Source organism: Pithys albifrons, chromosome 9, assembly GCF_047495875.1.
Source record: "Pithys albifrons albifrons isolate INPA30051 chromosome 9, PitAlb_v1, whole genome shotgun sequence".
Lineage (NCBI taxonomy): Eukaryota > Metazoa > Chordata > Aves > Passeriformes > Thamnophilidae > Pithys > Pithys albifrons.
In genome coordinates, this window is record NC_092466.1 from 31143304 (window position 1) to 31149303 (window position 6000).

Genomic DNA, 6000 nt, shown 5'->3' on the forward strand with positions numbered 1-6000 from the left:
AAAACTTACATTTTTTTGAATGTGGATGATAGTTTCATATTTGACAGTAAATATTTATATATATACTGAAAAGGAACACATTCACATTGCGCTTCATCTTAATAGACATTGTCCTTTTTATCCTATGTGTTGTGATAATTATCAAATAATATGGGAATGAGGACAAATGTCTGCATTCTGAGAACATACTGAATAACCGATGCAAGAAAAAGCAGTTTTGAAGAGACTTGCAACTGAAAGGTCACCTGGCAGTGTGGCAACTTGTTCAATGAAACAGGAGTAAGATAATTGAACATAATTCTCAAGGATTCAGAAAAAACACCTGGTGTTCCTCTGTGCCTGATACAATGGCATTGTATTGGGAGGCCTTTTAAAACAAAGATGTAGCATCATTGATGCAATACTGTCCCATCCTGTTGTTCATCACAAAGACTTAGAGACTACATCAGAAACTGACATTGGCTAGAACACAATTTAAGGTTTATATAGAAAGATCAACATCATAGCTAATGTGTACATTGACAAATATATTACAGCATTAGTATATTAGCAGATCTAGGAGTTTGGGCTTTGATAGCTGCTGGAAAAGGATTCTGTTCTATTTAGCACCTCCACAGCAGACGGATTCTGAATGTTGCCTTTGGCACTTGCTGAGGCATTGACTGGCTCCCCCTGGAATAGGCCATGCAAGACAGAAGGTGTTTTTCCCAGGCTGCAGCTTCACTTAGATTCTCCCAGTCCTTCAGTTTGCAGTGAGGAGGCTTAAAGGGAGTCACTGTTTCCTTTTAACAGGAAATGCCTGCAAAAGGTTTATAATGACTTTCTCTCAGTTTTTGTTTGTGGGTTTTTTTTGTTTTTCCTTTTCTTTTTCTCAGACTATTTTCTTGAGCAAATGGGGGCAGACAAAAGAAGGAAATAACAGAATAGGAAAAAGACTTTACCACAAGCACAAGTACATCTTCTACACTTAAATTCTTGGCCCAAGATAGAGACTTTTGTTTGAAATGCACCTCATTAGGTTGATGTTGGACATCCTTACTGAGTGTTTCCTCATCAGACGGCCCTTGGTGCTTGTTTGATTATTGAATATGGGGACTGAGATTGCTTGCACTTTGCATACTATTACAGTTACTTGCTGAGACCAGTCTGAGCTGCAGTCCTTACTCATTGTCTTCTCACTGTCAGCCCCAGTTAAACTCTTGTAGAAATACTTCATAGAAATTAATCTATTGCCAAATATTAGGAGAGAAGTTACATGGCTGAAGTAGAATTTTTTAATTTATGCAGGGGAACCTTTCAGAAATCAAATCTATATAGAGCCATGGAATATTCAGAATAAGGTAAAGGAGCACACTTCCCATGAACCAGTCTTCTATATACTGCTTAAAATCCTGTTTTCTCTGCTTTGGCAAAGAAGTATTGGCAGGTCCCACTGAATTTTCAGAAGAACAATAAATAAATGCGTTGAATTAACAACCATGGTCTAAATTATGCCATGAAAAGTATTTGCAGTTTGAGCACTGTGAAATTTTCTGTATACAATATTTTTTTTCTTAGTTGTTCCACTGGGTGGCACAACTCCTACATTGCCTTCTTCAGAGATATCACTCAATATTTGAATAAGTTAAATTATTTTACTGTATTATTTTGTGTTGACAGCTGCAGCCTTGAGTTTTGATCACATTGCCTTGCCAGATGAAATAGGGACTTCAAGTAATTGGGACAGAAAAGTCACTACATTGCCTTTAATCCAAGGCAAAACCTACACCCTTCAGGGTGCCCCCCATGCCCACTGCCCACCCCCCTCTTCCAAACTGTGGTTATCTGACTTTGAACAAAATTTAATATGTTAGAAAAACCTAGAAAGACCTTAAGCTTTCCACAAAGTACTTTGGTTTCCAGACAAGAAGCAAAATGTTTACTCCTTTCATGAAAACTACTTGACAACCTGCATTTTAAAAAAGTCTTCTGCGACCCTCAGACTTCCAAGGGTGGAAGGGTGAGGAAACTGTCCTGCATTTCATGTGGATTCATCCGCAGTTTTTTATGAAATCCTCACCAGTGGCAAGGAAGAAATCTAGACCTCCAAATCCTCTCTGCACAGAGGAATGTCACTTAGAACTCATGACAGCATTTCTCACCACGTGGTTGCCTTGCTAATGAAGAATAGCTGGGTTTGGCCTTCAATGTTATAAAATGTTCTGACAGATTAACAAGACCCCATTGCTTCACAGCTTCCCCTATTGTTATTTGCTCTCAATTCTTCATCTCTTTAAGATTTTTCCTTAATTTTTTTAATTAATTCTATTCCTCACCAAAGAGCCCACTGCAATCCCCATTTCTAAACCTATGAAGAACTTTAAACCTTAGAACTGTCTGACGGTTGACATGGCCAGGCTTGCCTGCCACCACAGCTTGTCCGCAGGCACAGGACACACAGAGATAAGAACAGCACAAGCAGCAGCTTGGGGGTTACAAGTTTGCTGCCTTTCATTATGGGTAAGTATGATTAAGGAAAGAAATTCTGTGATGTTTAAATGAAGTATTTTATTATAGTGACAGCAGTTCTGAGGTATTTCCAGACATTATCCTCTATATTATTAAGTCAGGTGCACGAGGCAAGCACTTCCAGAGTGTAGGGGTTGTCTCTCTGTCCGTTCTGCCTCTCTCCCCACTTACTTTGAGCTCAGGGGTTAATTTCAGTGAAACCTGAAAGGGAAATATGTAGAGCTCACAGAGGTGTCTAAACAGGTACAAAATTTGGGAAAACTGGCCTGTGACTAGAGCTGTACAAATGCAGATCCTCATGAGAGAACTCCCACATTATATATAACATTTGGTTATAACTAATCAGTCAAAATGTACCTGACCATCCAATTAGCATTTGTGCACAGTCAGATGAGCTGTAACTCTGCTTTCTGGCTGTCCCTTGCAGGATGCAGCTGGAAATATCGCTGCAGGAACTGGGTCATGACAGTAGGGGACAAATCTATAAGAAACCCATTTCATTAGTTATGCTACTCATGCAGCAACACATTTTAAATGAAAGAAATGTCTTACGAGTCCGGTTCATGTAAATCTTTTGTGCAGGAGGCTTATGCTTTTATCTTTGAATACAGTATGTTTTTAATTTCAAATAAATAGATTTGGGCTTTGTAGATTCAATTTTCTTTTGCTAAAATCCTACTACACTAGAAGTAGCTCCTCTGTAACTAGAAGAGGAGCAAGGCTGTAAGAGTATTCTGTATGGCAGGTGACAACTCCAGAGCAGTAAATCAGGATTATGTACTGAATCTCATTAATTTACCCATGTAAGCACACTTCTACACTTCATTTTTGTGTCTAGAGTGCTTCAACATTTCTGCTTTCTTCAGCTACAGCTGCTGTGCCCCCAGATCTTTATACATGTGGGATAAATTCCTCTTTACTTCAGTAGAGTTCTACCAGCCAGATATTTTGCTTCTGGCCTTCTTTAGGATTTAAACTTGTGTGTTGGAAGAAAATGTCAGATTAGACTCAGGAGGAAAAATAAATATGAAGAATACCCACATGGCTAAACTGTGGACAGAAAAAGTAAAGTGGGAACTGGAGCTGGTTTATTTTCATTTAAATTTCATTTTATACTTGCTTGGAAATGCCAATGTGGCTTTAGCTTTCCCAGGTTAAATAACATATCTGAAATATTTTTTTGGATAGCAGAGATGTAAGACAGATCTGATTAAAATAGAAATTTTAAGCACCTTTTACTGCTAGGTGGTTTGTTTGTTTGTTTGTTTGTGGGTTGGTTGGTTGGTTTTGTGGGTTTTTTCGTTGTTGTTGTTCTAAAATAAAACACATTTTTAGGAAAAAGAAGAAGAGTATCTTTACAAATCAGGTTTTCCATACTTAATTTTTTTCCACTTCTACAAAAGTCTCAAAGGATAGCTTTGACTTCCTTTTACAGAAAAAAGAAATGTTACAAATGTGAATTATCTTGGCAAAGAACTATGCTTTCTTAATTGTATTTAATATTTGTATTGCTTCTGCAGTTCCAATTACACTGATGTATCCTGATGCAATGCCTGTAAATCAGTGCCCTTGCTGGCTCTGCCATTATTAGTTCCCAGTTCTGCTGCAGCTCTTGCTCAGGTGCTGGGGCTCTGTGCAGGGCTTGCCCTTGGGTAGCTGGTCCTTGCAGGTGCCAGGCACCAGGGAGGCTCTGGGAGGGCTCTACATGAGAAGGGGGAAATGACAGAAATGCAGTTGTTGGTGCACAGGTGTTTGTGCAGTGGTGAACGATTAAAGGGGGCTGAGGGGTAGGGTGGATGACACTCTAACCCCTTGTAAGGCATCTTTGAAACAGAAGCTTGGCCGGGTTGCCACGGGTTGTGTTTAGGAGTACAGTATTTCCCCTGTGGGCACACAAAGACTGTAGATACTCTGAACAACCTTGTTCTTTTGAATGCAAGACTTGTAACTACGAGCAACAAGGATGTTTGTGTGAAAGGAAGAGGTTCTGTATGAATGAGAGTCTATTGGTAACAAGGAAGTCTTCTTGCTGGGCACCGACAGTGACAAACAGGGGGTAAAGTTGCTTGCCACATGTTTTCTCTGTTCTTTTCTCTCATTCTTTCTCTGAGAGAGAATAGATCTTATTCCCTTAATGACCTCTGCTTTTCAAAATGCATTTTTCCTGCTGGAAAATACAAGCTTTGAACATGATTGCATGAGCAGAATCCCCCTTTTAGTGATACGGTTTTTCACTTTGTTGAGGGAAATGATGAAAAATATGCTGGCCAAAACACTCTTGCCAGGTGAAGGTGTGTTCTCTATAACTGGCCTTCTAAGCACTTCCATCCTCAGCTTAGTTTCTTCCTCTAAAATCTTTGCACCAGGGCAATCCCAATGGCCGTAACTTGGAACTTTTCTTCTACTCTTAAGAAAATGAAACATTTTGTATTATTTACTACACAGGACATTTTCTTTATGAACTACTATCTAAAAATAGCATTTATCCAACAGAACAGCAATGAATGCTCATAACACAAAATGAGGGTTCATGATTATTTGTGGCTTCCCATTAGGGTGTGAATCAAATCCTTTAAATGGTAAATTGTTGATTTTTTTCTTCAAGCTGTTTCTCTAGCTCTGATGCTTGCCCGCCTAGCTAGATGCATAATTAGCTTCAATATCAGAAGGACTTCAAATAGAACAGTGCTGGGAACTGGGTGGTCTGGTTCCTTTAAAGTACTTTCCTACTGCAAAACTGTTACACCTAGGAAGCACAGGGCTTTGCCTTCGAACTGTAACTTTACTCTCTGGCTTGCACAGGTGCCTTTGGTATTAGCTGTAACAAATAAAAGCAGTGGATGATTAAAAATGCATTTTTTTTAAACAGAAAATTTCACAGCATCAAACTCTGTATAAGAAGTTATCAAAGTGCTTTTGGTAGCTAATTCCAAGTATGTAATATTCAACAGGGGAATTTGTGTTGGTTACAGATGAAGAAGGAACAGAAATTTCATACAATTAAGTAAACTGATTTTAGAGAACTTTCTGCTCTAAACTGAATTATTAGCTGGTGAGTGGTCTCTTGGTCTGTTACAGTGCCATCTGTAAGGAAAGAGAGTTCGTGGTCCAGGAATACCTGTCATGAAAAGTGTCTGTTCAGGGTATGTATGTAGGGTATGTTGTATGTGCTGCAAAAGTGTAGAAAGTTTTGCTATTGTGTCAGTAATACTGTTCTTTAGGCCATCTAGCTCAGAGCTAGTGTAGATAATTTTATATACCTCATGTCTTTGATGGCAGGCATTTCCAAGCAGAAAGTGTATTTCTCTGCAGTAATAGAAGTAAACGCACATAAAGAAGTTAAGCTATAAAAGCAGAGAAGATATAGAAGGGACATGGTGAACCCTGGAATAAATCCAGCCTCTGTTGCAGCCAACTGGTGGCAGTCAGATGTCTTATCTCTTGCATTATCCTGTAGAATGCTTTTAAGGCCTGCAGCTTAGCAAAGTACAA